Below are 14,557 nucleotides of genomic sequence, written 5' to 3'. Positions count from 1 at the left end.
CTCGCTGGTGTCCCCGCTCTGGGAAGCACACGCAGCATAGAGTAGGTTGACATCAACACCTACCGAATGAGTAAATAAATGAAGAAACTCCAGCGACGGGAGACGCAGACGGAGGCAGAGCGGAGATGCTCATGAAACCATTCTAGGGTCTCATCTGTCCCTCTGGTCCTTTGTGTCCAGGGCCTGGGGGACACACCCTTGTCCTGAAATCCTAGATGGCCCGGCCAGCAGGAAGGCTGCTTGTCGCTGTTTGGGAACAAGAGCCAGTGCCATCAGTCCACTGCCAGCTGTGTTTTGCACATCCGTGGTCTTCCGTGGAAAGTCTTGCCCTTGGATGAGACTTGTCGCCCTGGGTGTTAAGCTGTTGGGGGACAGAGGGTTACCTGTCCTCATCCCCATCTTACAGACAGTGCACACATACCGGAGGCCTGGACACAAGGCGTCCGACTGGGTGCGGGAAGAGAATGTTGGAGATTCTAGTTACATTTATTTTTCAGTGGCGTGCTTGGAAATTTTTCATTTTTGCATATATATTTTGTAATGTGTGTGTTCTGCCGGTGGCGCTAGTCCAACGGCTCTCAACTGGGGATGCTTTTGCTCCCAGGAGATACTGGGCAGTGTCTGGAGACATTTTCGAGGCTCACCATCGGAGTGGGAGAGGGGGTTGCTCCCGGGTCCTAGCAGGTGGAGGCCAAGGAGGCTGCGAAACAGGCCACCACGCAGGACGGCCCCAGAACAGAGCTGGACCCAGCCCGAACGTCAGCAGTGCCGACCCTGAGACCCTGGCCCAGCCTGCTCCTCCAAATCTGTCCCTTCATGTTCCCATCTGAAAAGCGTAAGGTTGGCTGCCTGCCTCCTAGGTTCCTACGAAAGGAGTTCACATGGTAAAGCATTTGACACCAGCACGACGTCTGACCCTCATACCTGTCTCATGGGTGGCGCTCGGCAATTTCATTCTGATAGAAAAACACCATAAAACTCCGGAAGCGGGCATCTGAGTGGCACAGTCGGTGAAATGCCCGACTCTTGGTTTCGACTTGGGTTGTGACCCCGAGGTTGTGAGGTCGAGCCCTGCGCCGGGCTCTATGCTCAGAATGGAGTCTGCTTAAGGCGCTCTCTGCCTCCAGCCTCTGCCTTCTCGCTCTCAGATAAATAAATAAATCTTTAGAAAAAAAAAAATCTTTGGAAGTGCTGGACTCAATAGAGATAGATGATCAACAGATACTGAACTTCGTAATAACACCAGATAATACTTTCCGAACTCCATACATTTGCTGAATATTTTTTGTCTAGTAGCCTTTTAAATTTCAGATACGGTGCTTTTTTTCTCCAAAGTTTGGTTTGGGTCTCCTGAGTAACTTCCGTTCTTCTTTATGCTTTGCTTTGTGGCTGTTTGAACACCCTCTTCTGTCTTTTTCCATTGATTGACTTTTTTTTCCCCTCCTGACCTGGGGACGGATTCTCCCTGGTTTTTTGCCTGCCTCGTCATCAGACACGGTTTTCATTTTACACTCCTTGGTGCTAGGCTGAAATATTCATTTAAATACTATCGAACCGTGTTGCGAAACACAGGTGAGTCACGTAGGATCAATTTTATTTTGCATTTTACAGATTTAATTAATCGATTGATTGATTTAGAGAAGGTGAGTGGGGGGAGGGGCAGAAGGAGAGGGAGAGAGAGAATCTCAAGCAGAGCCCCCTCTCCCACCCTGAGTGGGGATCCCCATGCGGCGCTTGAACTCACGACCCTGAGATCGTGACCTGAGCCAAAATCGGGAGTCAGATGATTAACCGACTGGGCCCCAATTTTATTGTTTTGAAAATACTTTGTTAGGGTAGATCCAGAACCACAGTTCTTCTGGGGCTTAATTGGTCCCAGATTACCTGAAGGCACGGCTGAAAGGTAGATTCATCAGAAATGATTTTATCTTATTTTTTATTATGTATCTTATTATTTGTTATTATTCTTTTACTTTATATTTGAAGGGCATTTTTGTTGGGTATAGAATTCTCATTTAATTCTTATAGCACTTTAAAGATTATATTCTTTTGTCTGCTGGCGTCAAGTATTTTTAATAAATCGGTGATAGTAGTTCCTATTTCTTTCCCTACGTGCAGCACATTTCTCTCTCTCTTCTTTTTTCCTCCTGACTGCTTTTAGGGTTTTATCTTTATCTTCAGTTTTCAGCAATTCAACTGTGATATTTTTTAAGGAAGGTGTTCTTTGCGTTTATGCTACTTGTGGTTCGTTGGAATTCTTGGATGTCGGCTCTGATATTTTTTTTCATCAAACTTGAAATTTACCGTAACTATTCCTTCAAATATTTTTCCATTAATTTTATCCACTTCTTTACATCTTCAGTTCAGATTAGAGACTTTCTATTGACCTACCTTCAAGTTTAGTGATTTTTTTTTTTTTAAGATTTTGTTTACTTGTTTAAGAGAGAAACAGACAGAAATAGAGAGAGCATGAGTGGGGCGAGGGGGAAGCCTGCTTCCCACTGAGCAGGGAGCCCGATGAGGGGCTCGATCCCAGGACCCTGGGATCATGACCTGAGCCGAAGGCAGACACTTCACAACTGAGCCACCCAGGCATCCCACAGAGCTTTGCTTTTGCAATGTCTCTTCTGCCATTAAGTCCATGATTTTTTAACTTCTAAGTTCTAGAAACTTCGTTAGATTTTAAGACTGTATAGTTTCCATCTCTCTGCTGAAATTCCCCATCTTTGTGTGTGTGCATCTCTCTGTAGAGATCGAGAGAGATGAATAGAGATAGATATCTTTCATGAAAGAGTTTGCGAACACATTTATAAGAACTGTATGTAAAATCTTGTTTGCTGACTTGAGTAGCTTCGTGATCTCTGGGTCTTTCTAACAACCGAGGTTTTTTTTCTCCTGGCTGTTTAGCCACAGTTCTCTGCTTCATGCAGCTGGTGGTTTTTGACCGTCTCCCGAATATTGGTGACACTCCATGATCGATTGTCTGGATTATTTTGTCTTTAATCAAACAGCATTAGCTTTGGTTCTGACAGCTGGTTAATGTGCTCGTGGACCACAGCTCCACCGTGCCCTGGCTGGTTATCTGTTCGGGGGGGGATCCAAAGGAGCTCTTACTGTAACGGTGAGAGCAACCCCGTTCCTAGGGCATAGTCTTCCAGAGCCTCAACTGCATTCTTAACCACTAGCCCCATGTCTGCCCTTGGGATAGTCAGAACGTCAGCGTCCCCTGGCCCGGCACCAGGTCTGGGATCCCCACTTAGCTCACAGATTTCCAACAGCTATTCTGTATCGGGTCTCCTGGAGGCTTGCCCTGTGCGTAACCTGATGGGCCTTTGGCCCCAGACTCAACTGAGCTCCATGCCGACTTGGGGACCAACTTCTCTGCCTAGCTCCCATCGCTCTGGTGTCCTGCCTGCAAACTGCAGATTCCTCAGCAACGTTGAGCTCTGGTCTCTGCTGTTTTCCACCCAGTAAAACCAGAGCTCTCTGTTTGGGCTCCCCGTGCTGTAATTCAGCAGAAATTTCTCTTTGCTTCTAATGGGACAGGGTAAGTAGTCACTGATAAAAGGAGTCAGATCACCTTGACTACCTTGATGAAACAGGGCTCCCTCGAGGGGGCTGGGGTGGTCCTGCCTCCCTAAGCCCACACGTGCCCCTAACTGCCCAGAACCAGGTTCTGTCAGCCTGGCAGTGCTGCCCTGTGGCCCCCCCAGTTCCCTGTCCCCTGTACGAGTCCCTGGGAAGTTGGCTCTGCTCAGAAGTTTGTCCCCTAGGGTCTGTATCTTTGTTGTCACCTTCTGTACTGGGTGGAATGTGTCCCTCCCCCTCCCAGAATCTACAGATGGGATCTTATTTGGAGAAAGGGTGTTTACAGAGGTGATTGGGTTAAGATGAGTTAGGGTGGTCCTAACCCAGTGACTGGTCCTTAGAAGACAAGGGAGGCTCAGGAGGAAGGTCACGTGAAACCCAGAAAGGGGGCGGGTGAGACAGGCGGAGGTTGGAGGGGCACCTCTCTAAGCCGAGGATGCCGGCAGCCACTGGAAGGAATGGATTCTCCCCTGGAGCCCTCAGAAGGAGCCGACCCTGCCCACATCTTGATCTCAGACTTTTAGCCTCCAGCACTGTGAGATGACATTTCTGCTCTTCGAAGCCACCCAGCTTGTACCGAACAGATAGTCCAATAAGAGGTCGTTTTCTTAAGCTGGTTCGAGTGGGCTTCTGCCCCTTGAACACAGGAATGGTCTTCGCCATAGCCTACCTGTTTCTCCTTCACACGCGTTTGGAAGTTCCGTCTCCTTCGGGTGTGGGATTCCACACCCTCTCCCTGACCGCTGACCTCCTCTTGTGCTTCCTATGCACCCTAAAGGACATCGGCCCGGTCCCAGCAGCAGCCTCCAGGGAGGAGAGGCTGGAGGGCAGCCTGGTGCCTCCCACCGTGCGTGGTGCCTGATGGATGGTGCCTGATGGATGGTGCCTCTGGGGGCTGCTTCGGGGAAGGAGGATTGAGGAATGAATCCGTCTGTGGGTCTGGACTGAAGCCGGTCAACCAGGTGGAGTCTGGAGAGGCCAAGAGTCCCCGAGCCCCAGGGCCCCTCCCCCACACCCCAGCCTCTGCCTTCGGAGCAGAGTCCCGTCATCTGCCACATGCAAACCCGAAGTGAAGGACCCCCGGGACCCCGGATTACGGACACTTACAACTAATGCCAAATAAACAAGACGAAATTATATGTAATTACTCCTCAAGTCATTTACTTGTACCGGTAATTGACCTGTGTGTCCTTTAATCTTTAATGCTCTTTTAAAATTCAGCCTCAGGGAGCCATCACGGTTACTGACATTCGTCATGGTAAAGGACTCTGGAGGCAGGAGGCTTTGGTTAAGATGTCTTCAAAAGAAACAACCGACTTAAGAAGACTTGACTCTCGCACCTCAGGATGAAAAGATGCAGGGCGCGGGCCGCGGCCGCCTGCGCTCTCGCGGGCCTGGAGGACAGCGGCGAAGGTGGTGAGGACAAAGACGGCCTAGCAGGTACCACAAACGGTCTCGATAGATTCTCCAGCGAAGCTTTAGGGACGGTGCAATCATTAGCCTCATTTTACCAGAGGGCGGACAGGTCACACCCCTGTCCCATCACGTCACATGTCCCATCAGACACACGGCGCTCGGGGCTGTCCTACGCCAAGCTGGACCTCTCTCCCGTGGGAGCCTCAGACCCTACACTGCTGCCCCTGCAGGGGAGCCGCCCCCCACCCCCGGCCTCTGCCTCACGAACAGCACTCCCCCCCACCAAGGACACCACCCCTGCAGGCACCCTTGGGCGGGTCCCCTCTCTAACCTTTGGTTTTCTTGTCCACAAAACGTGGGTGAGGGTTCCTACGGCGCTGTCTGTCGTGAGGATGAAATGGGGTCATAGAGACGAGCTGTGTGACAGACGGCGCTCTGCTAGCTTCCTCCTGCCCAAACCGGGGTCCGGGACTGAAGCAGAGTGCGTGAGCTCTCCTTCTCATCTCCTGGAGACAAAGATGGGGAGAGACACCTTGCTAGCTTTTATCTTACCCCTTTGAGTGTTACCCAAGCCAGTGTTCCGAAGGTGCTAAAAGAAAAAGAAGAAAGAAAGAAAGAAAGCCCCCAAAGCCACAGGCCCACAAGGGGACAGTTTTGGGGTGGCATTGCAAATCTTAATCCCCTTCAAACAGATCTGAGGTTTGGGCGCTCTCCGATAAATTGCCTTTGGCTTGGCCGCTCAGCTCTCAGCAGCCAGGTGCCATCAGAAGCACCTTTTAAATTAAATTTTATTATCTGATCTTATTAGGGCAAGAACTTTTAACATGAGATCTGTCCTCTTAACAAATGTTTGAGTGAACAATAGGGTATTGTTATAAGAGACACAACGCTGCGCAGCAGATCCGTGGGACTTTTTACCCTGCATGAACTTCTGCTGAACTTCTCCCTGCCCCCAGCCTCTGACATCACCTTCCTCCTCTCTGCTTCTCCCAGGGTGGCTGCTTGAGATGCCTCGTATGCCCGGAGTCACGCGCTGCTACGCCGTCCATCCCTGGCTTACTTCCCTGAGCATCAGGACCTCCAGATTCGTCCATCTGGTCAACTAGGCAAGAGTTCCTCTTTATAAGGCTAACTAATACTCCATCGTGGGCACGGGACACATTTTTTTTTTAAAGATTTTATGTATTTATTCATGAGAGAAAGAGAGGCAGGCAGAGGCAAAGGGAGAAGTAGGCTCCCCGCCAAGCAGAGAGCCCGATGAGGGACTCGATCTCAGGACCTTGGGATCATGATCTGAGCTGAAGGGCTTAATCGACTGAGCCACCCAAGCACCCGGCACATGACACATTTCCTTTGTGTGTTCATCTATCCATTCCTCAGAGGAAACACGCAAACAGCCAACAGACGTAGGAAAAGATGCTCCCCATCGCTGGTCATCAGGGAAATGCCAGTCAAAGCCGCAGTGAGACACCACCCACACTCGTTAGGACGGTTAGTCTCAAAAAAAACAAAAGCCAGGACACCTGGGGGCTCAGTTGGTTGGATGACTGCCTTCAGCTCGGGTTGCGATCCCGGGGTTCTGGGATTGAGTCCCGGCATCGGGCTCCCAGCTCCACGGGGAGTCTGCTTCTCCCTCTGACCTTCCCCCCTCATGCTCTCTCTCCCTGTACCTCTCTCAAATAAATAAGTTAAAATCTTTAAAAGACAAAAACAAAACCAAAATCAAACAAAAAAGATAACAGGTGTTGGCAGCGATGTGGAGAAGCCAGAGCCCTCTCGCCAAATGCTGCAGGGGCTGTGGGAGGCCGTGTGGCATTTCCTCGGAAATCAGAAGTACCTTGCGCGGGGCCCAGCGCCGCCCGGCACCACCAGCCGCCCGGTGACCGTCCTCCCTCCGATCGGGGTTCGGGGTCCCGCAGCCAAAGGCAGTCGGAGGCCAAGCAGCAGTTTCTGAACAGAAAACAGTTGCTGTGTTCGAGCCTGTGCTGGAGCAGGTCTGCGGTCAGAGCTCGGCTGATGAGGAAAAAGAACGTCCCGGTGTCCGGAATCTGGGCTCCTCCTCCTCCCCCAGGATGTGCATTGAAGGGGACCAGAGAGTGGAGGTTCCTCCTAAGATTTCGAGGCCTGGGTTGTGTGAATCCTGAGTCCGCAGACCCTCCCTGGGGCCCACATGTGCCCCTCCCGCACCTCCGTGTCCAGCGCAGGCTGCCCGCCCTGTCCTTCCTGCAGAGCCCCCAAACCCCTGCCGGGCTCCGGCCGGGCTCCCACCGCACCCCTCCCCAGCCAACAGCTTCCTGCCCCCGAACTCTCCCCCTTCGTGGAGAGTGGCCCCAGGCGCCATCACTTGCCTTTCCACTGGGCTTCAGGTCTCACTCAGTGTGAGGCTTACCGATTTTTCCTCGGGATTCCTGCTTCCTTCCCCCTGGCCCTGAGACCAAAGTGGCACTCTTCTGCCTAGACCCGGCACCGGCTTCCTCCCTGGTCTCTAACCTGCCCTGCGATCAGCAGCCCAGGGGTGCCCCTCACTTGGCCGACCCCCACCCACCATGCCTCTTTCTCCCCATCCCCGTCATCACTGTGCTTCTGGCCAGAGCCGGGCATCACTCACCGGGACCGTGCCACACCCAGCTGGACTCCTGCTCCTTCCCATAGTTTCCTCGTGAACATCGGCTCCCCTGCTCCGGAGCTGGGCCACCGTTTGGCTCTCAGCTCATTTCCTGCTGCGGATCCACGGATCTGGCTTCAGGGAACGTGCCCTCTGTCCCCACCGTCCCACAGCCACTGTCCGCGCCCGGTCATCATCCCAGCATTGGTCCAGAGCTTGGGGTCAGCACCAGGCTGGCCACTGCCTCATTTTCCCGACCCCTCCCTGGACGGCAGCCTTCCAGAAGGCAGTATCCTCTTCCTGCCTTTATCTTGCGGACTTGCCAGGCAAGTCCGCACACTCATTCCCCACCTGCCTGATAAATTGGCTGAATAAATTAATTTGGGGCTCATTTTCCAGCTTCCTGCCTGAGTGGGGGAGCTGCTTCCCTGACCCGTGGGGTCGCCTGGCCCATTAAGCCTGGCCCCAGATCCCATTAAACTGAGGCGAAGGGAGTGTGCACGGCAGGGACTCGCCCCAGAGACCCCGCGCACCGGATCAGGCTGTTTAAGGAGGTCAGTGCAGCCGGGAAGGCTCTGCGGCTAATCGCTCTCGGCATTAATCTCAGCGCGCTGCCGGGGGCTGGCCTGTTAGATTGTGTTAATTTGGTAATTACTGAGGAGGGGGAGGCTGCTCTGTAACCCTATGTCATTATTCTTTAACTGGAATATGAGATAGAAATGGAAAATGAGAACTTCCAGCAGCTTAAATCGAGCCGGTGGGGACAGCCTGGGTCTGCCTTCGTCTCCCTGCGGCTGCCTTGTTCCCTTGCTTGTGCCCAGCATCCACGTCCCCCGGGGGGAGTGGCCCCGACACCGGGGCGGGGGGTGGGGTGGGCGGTGGCTCTCAGCATCAAGGCCTGTTTTCTGGAGAGACAGGACTGGAGCCACATTGTATGATGACCTCCACAGCGGCTGAAAGGGCTCAGGACCCCCACACACACCCTCTGCCAAGACCCGGCCTGCATCTCGGGCCGCTCCCTATTGGGCTGGTGGCCCCCCATTCTCCTGGGGGGTCTTTTTTGCACCTCGTACCCCTAACTACAGTCCTTGATTCTGCCTCTCCTCCCTTGACTGTCCCCCTCCCCACCGTGATGGCTCAGACACCGAGTCCTGTTGGGGGCGAACCAAGACATCTGGATGCTTTGTGGGGCCTGTGCTAGGTCCGGGATGGGGCTGCTTCCAGGCGCAGCACGGCCGCAGGCGAGGCGTACACAGCCACCGGGCTGAGGAGCGCTGTCCTCTGCCTTGGGAGTCCAAGCAGGACCTGTCCTTCTGTCCCTCAGGCATCCCTGGAGTCTGGTTTCCTCTTGATTCCCGTGGTGCAGAGTCTGGGCGGGGCCTGACTTTTCACCAGGACCATCACAGCAGCCTGATGCGGCTTCTCCCTTCAAGCCTGGCTCTACTCTCGTCAAGCCTCTCCCTCCGCCGTCCAAGGACACAGATGTTGGGACCAGACAGACTCGGCTTAAAATCTTAGAGGAGAAGCCAGAGGCCTCCTGATGGCCCTCCAGGGTCATCAACGACCAGGCCCCCGTTCTGGCTCCGGGCTCTCCCTCTCTCTGCTCCAGCCAGCTGGCTGTCCGCTCTGCACAGGCCTGGGGGGCTCCAGACTCTGCCGTATGACTAAGTTCCCCAGGTGTGTAACGTGCAGCCGGGCTTGAGAAGCAGGATCTCCAGGGTGACGCTCAAGGTCACTGGGTACTCGTCTGACCTGGCCCGGGTCTATCTGCCCAGGGTCTGAGCCCTCCTGCCCTGCACTTGAATCACATCCAACCACAGCTCTGTCAGCACCTCTGTGCCTCGCCCTTGTAATCCCTCTGCAGGAAAGAGCCTCGGTTTCCCTTCTGGGTATTTTCTCCAGCCCTGCAGCCGTCCTGCATCTCCTTGGTGAGACCTCGTCGGTCCCGTAGGGTTCCCTGTCCTATTTGGTCCCGAAGGTCAGCATGGCAGACCCTGGCCGCCTCTCCTCCTGGACCTGCCACATTTTCATCTTCTGTTTATAGGCTCTGACGATGTAGCAACACAGGGGCTCCGGGCCAGAGAGCCCTGGGTTCAAATCCTCAACGGCCTTGCTTATGTTCCTGGGCCTCAGGGATGTCTCCTAATATCCCCGAGCCTCAGTTTCCCCCTCCATGAGCCACAAATACTCTCAGCCCATTTTTATGGAGAACCTACTGTGTGCCATGGATTTCAGACCCTCTTCCTGTCTGCTCCCCATCACGACCCTATGAGACACACGGAACATTACGGACACCAGCGGCCACGGGACCCCACTCCATCCTCACAAGACGGGGGCTGTGACCAAATTACCCAAGCCCCAACCTCCCCACCCCCCGGCCTCAGCTTTGTCCCAGGCTCTGAGGGCACCGTGCCCACCACACGGAGGTTGCAGCCGCCATTAAACAGTTCCTGCCAAGTGCAGAGAACACGGGAAGCCCTCCAGACGTCTCCGGCCTCTAAATGTGCACCTGCCGCGGGAGAGACGGTCTTCTACTCCCAGTCTTGGAGCGTCGCTGAGGAGATCACATGAGACAACGTACGAAAAGTTTGACATAAAATACGTCTCTTGATAAATGCTTGTCCCCTTCCTTCCTCGCCTGCCCCCAACCCTGGCCGGATTCCGCAGGAGTCACGCTCCTCATGGACAGTGAGCGCGTCTTCCGGATCCAGCGCCCAGCGGAGCCCCCGCGCGCAGGAGGGACTCCATCCACGGCAGGAGGGTGCGCTCCCATCTCTGACGTGTCCAGCAGCTTCCCGCCACGCGAGCTCTCCCTCCGCCTCCGTTCATCCGCCTCCCGTCCCTCTACTCGCTCCCCCGGCAGGGTCCACACCCACTGCGTGCCGACACGCTTCTGGGTGAAGGTCCCGGACCTGGGGAGCCGACACCCCACGTCCGGAGAGACAAAAACCTGCTTCCGTCGCATAACCCAGGTGACCGGGAAGGCGTTGAGTAAAAGCAGTGAAGAGGAGGTAAGAGCACGTTTCCCAGACAGTATCCAGAAAACCCCTCTGGGACAAGGTGACGGCGGATCGTTTTAAAAGTAGTGTAGATCTTTGTTAGCACTTCAGAGAGTACAGAAGAAGGTCCCTTTGCTCCATAACCATCGCTCAGAAATCGCGCCTCCCCAGCACCTCGGCTTTCGTCTTCAGGTTTGAATGGACAGATCTGTCATGTGCTTTTAAAATTTGAGGGGACACTCGTCATTTTACTGCTGTGTTTGTTTTTCCCGTTCCTGTGTGTCAATATAGAATTTTTTTTTTTTTAAATTGGTACCACAAATACATATGCGGTGTTTTCACCTTTGCAAAGGAAGCAGATAGTATTGTGCAGATTCCAGGCAATCAAGGTAAGGAAGAAAAGAAAAAATTTATAATCTGAAGGTTCAACACGTTGGTCCATAGCCTTCCTATTTTTTCCTTCCTTAAAGTGGGACGTGCCTGGGTTGTTTCAGGTTGTATCTGGTCTCGTCCGGATAGTGTCTGAAACCCAGGAGGAGACGGTGGGATTCAGGGGGCAGGAAGTAGCATGCCGACCCTTGTGCTCTGCCGTTGACTTTGCCGAGTCGTGTAACCTCTGACTCCTACAAAAGGAAGTCCAAAACCCTTCCTGGATGTTAAGCCTGGAATAAACACCAGAGAGCAGAGGGTGGCCACGAAAGACCCAGGGAGGAAGGATGCCTGCCTGAACAGGTGGACCGTGAAGACCCCTGAACCTGGGGACAGGTTAGCCTGACGGTCCTGCAAGTCTGTGGACTTTTCACGTCACCTTTTCTCCGTCCATCCCCTTCACATGCCCCAAAGTTGGCACGGCTCTGCCCAGAGAGGTCAGGAAACCTGGCCGAGTCCCATGGCTCCAGAGCGCACCTGGATCCACAGCATCCAAGGCCACACCTTAATGGCCGGTGACCAGAGACAAACTCCCCCGACATCTCCAAGGGTGGAGGGGAAGGTGCCCGGGCTGTCCTGGGCAACAGCAGTTCCGTTTTCGGTAAAACTGCTCAAGTTCAATTGTGAGGGTGAATTTGAGCGAACCCCAACGTTGCGCTCTCACGGAGTGGACATCGGCCCCTGGAAACGAGATTCGGTGCCAACGAGACGTCAGCCAGAGTGATGCTCCGGGCTCTGCCCCCCGAACAGGAGGTCCACGAAGTTCTAGCGCGCAGCCTTGGCTGAGAAGTCCTGACCTGGACGGAGAGGCATCCGTTTCTGACCAGCCTGTGTGTATCTATTTGTTAAAAACTCCTTCAGAAATGCGCACTAACTTTTTTACTGAAGAAGTAACACTTTCAGAATATAAAAATTAAAATAGTGAAAAAAGTGTGGGCTTGAGTCCCTGTCCCTCCCGCCCCAGGCCCCCAGGCCTCCTCCTCAGATACGGAGAAGGGTGGCCTGCCTTTCCTTCCAAACCCCGTGTGTGCCCGGAATCACCCGTGTCTGTGTATCTCTGGACTGCGCCGCGCCGGCCAAGCCGCGTCCTTCCTTTCCAAATGCTGCATGTCTGCCGCCGTCTCCTAAGCCCGCTCGTTCGGAGCGACCCCAACCTTCTCACGGCTGCGTAGCGCTCCGGGACTCGGCTGCGCCCGGGCGTGTGAACCGGCCCCACACCGTCGGGCGTCCGGCTTCTCCAGCATCTTGTTCTTGCTGCCGCCGCTGCGGGCAACAGTCCTGTGCCACCGTCTTCACGTGCACGTCCGAAGACGCCCGTCCGGAGAGCAGAGCGGAATTCGTTCCCGCTCGGAAGGTCCCAGCAGATAGAACAGAGAAGAAGAACGGAAATAACAAGGCACACGGATCAGGAAGGACAAGACAGATCGGTCCTAATCTGTCGTCGGTAGAATCCGCTCCCTACAAAATCCAGTGGAATCAGCCGACATGACGAGAACCAGCGGACGATTCGGCAGCGCGACCAGGCGGATTCCCAGCATAAAAAAGCAGTTGTCTTCACAGGCCCAGCAGCAGCCAATTAAAAAATGTCATACTAAAAGAAAAAAAAAAAAGAAAAAGAAAAGAGTGGAACGTGGGGGCCAGAGCACCCTCTAGACCAACACCTGTCCCACTGCGGGTTCCGCCAGCATCACCGGGGGCCCGAACCACAGGCTGTGGGCCCCGCTCCCAGCTTCCCAGCAGCAGACCTGGGAACCTGCATTTTGACGAGCTCCGGGGCTGCTGCTGCTGCTGCTGCCAGCCTTTGAACCCCACTCGGAGTCACGAGGATCTGAAAACTTCGTCCCCACCCCCACGGCACCAACTAGGGCTGACGACAAGCCTCACTCCCCACATTTTGCCAAGGCTGGGTGTTAAGAAAGCGTCAGCTGCTCTGCTGTCTGGATGGGTGGAAAGCCTGATTTTACAGTTTCCTTGTGTATTTTTTAATTATAAATGAGCCGGTGCTTCCTCCCACACGTCAGGCCTTGATTCTCATGCCACCAGGTGCTAAGGGGACACGCACAGGGCGATGGGCGTGGTCTCATCACTGGAGAGCAGCGTCATTCCCCCTTGAGTCCCCCGCCTCCGGTTCTGCCTTCCCCTCATGGGTGAGAAGGGACCCAGGCGACCCCACGGACCGTCCCCGGCCTCCAGCCTGCAGCACCAGTCAGCTAGGACCCACAGCCCCCACAAGAGCACCTTCCAAGCCTGAGCTGTCTTTTGGGGGCAAAAAGCAAAGATTTCCAATCAGGAGAACCTACCATCTCCGACCACAGCATCTTCGCTGGAAATGCGAAGCGATGCCAAGTGGGGCCAAGAGGTGGATTTGCAGGCGTCCTCATGTGTGAGCCGGGGGCTTCGGTGCACGCGCAAAGCAACGCTTGGACACTCAGGAGGTCGTAAAATGGACCAGGGGAAGCCGGGAGCCACCTTGTGCGACAGGGGGCTGTTTCGTGCCATTTCAACTGTGCAGGTCCAACAAAGCGTCCTGGCATGTTTGTTAATAAAGACACAGAGCGGCAGCAACACACGGGGATTCTGTTTCAGCCCGTTGTCAACCCCAGAGAAATGTGACTGGAGTCATACTGCATTTTCGGGTCTGACGAAGCTGCGGTAATAAAATACCGGATGCGTTATACACCCCACCTCAAAAGACCACCAGAGACGTGAGTCAAAGCCAAGCGGCAAGGGTCGTTTATTAGGAGTTCGAACCCAGACCTCCGCTCACTCGTTCCCGGTGACGCAAAGAGGTCCCGAGCAGAGTAAGTGCAGGGTTTTTATAAGCAGGTACAAACAAGTTTTGGGGTGGGGTACAAACAAGTTATGCTGATTGGTTAATATTTTAAAAATCATACCTGGTGTTGGTTGATTGGTGTTGGGAGCCCGCGCGTGCATTAAGCAAGCATTGGAACAGAAGCGGAAGTAGCTAGTTAGCCCGCACGTTGAGCAAGCACTTTTACAGAAGCAGAAGTAGCCGGTTGATAGCACTTTCGGGCGTAAACAAGTTTCAGGTGGGGGGAGGTTTGTCCAGGCCTTTCAGTAACATAAGCATTTTATGCAAATGTGTGGTGGTGGGAAGAGTAGCGGGCCAGGTACCAGACATCTTAAGGAAACCAGAGCTCTGGTTACTCCTCAGTTTTAACACCTCATGAGAGGAGCCAATTATTTTGGACCAACAAGCTGCCTTTTGTGGAGTTTTGTCTCTGCTTGAAGTCAGAGCCCGTCTGCCAGCACAGATTCGTGGGGTGCGGGGAGAGGTGAGCCCAGGTGACCAGGTGAGCCCAGGTGAGCATGGCGGGGAAGGAGATAAAGGCTCACCCTCTCGCCATGCATGCCTGTGTCCAGCCGTCCTCCTGGACCTGGGAGTCAAGGTCATGTCACGAAAACAACGGCGGGCTCTGGACTAAGGCTCTGGGGCTGCAGCAACTGAGACGGAGTCTTTGCTCTGCCGAGCACTAGCCGGATGGCCTCGGGCAGGTGT

General features: G+C 54.1%; 1 long non-coding RNA gene across 3 annotated transcripts; it reads right to left on the bottom strand.

Annotated features, from left to right (window-relative positions):
* Positions 1-4,741: 4,741 nt before the first annotated feature.
* On the bottom strand, positions 4,742-14,056 carry LOC123393523. Of its 3 annotated transcripts, none has more exons than XR_006608330.1 (5): positions 13,338-14,056; positions 7,613-12,628; positions 6,842-7,017; positions 5,336-5,510; positions 4,742-5,064 (listed from the first exon to the last, which is right to left on the bottom strand). It is a non-coding gene; the product is annotated as an uncharacterized LOC123393523 (long non-coding RNA). The 3 variants fall into 3 exon arrangements; XR_006608331.1 differs by having other exon boundaries at positions 6,842-6,954; XR_006608329.1 differs by having other exon boundaries at positions 6,842-12,628.
* Positions 14,057-14,557: the final 501 nt, after the last annotated feature.

This window comes from Mustela putorius, unplaced genomic scaffold (assembly GCF_011764305.1).
Source record: "Mustela putorius furo isolate JIRA1106 unplaced genomic scaffold, ASM1176430v1.1 tig00000873_pilon_pilon_pilon, whole genome shotgun sequence".
Classification (NCBI taxonomy): domain Eukaryota; kingdom Metazoa; phylum Chordata; class Mammalia; order Carnivora; family Mustelidae; genus Mustela; species Mustela putorius.
The sequence above is the reverse complement of the archived record's forward strand: the minus strand, read 5'-3'. Positions and strand labels throughout refer to the sequence as shown.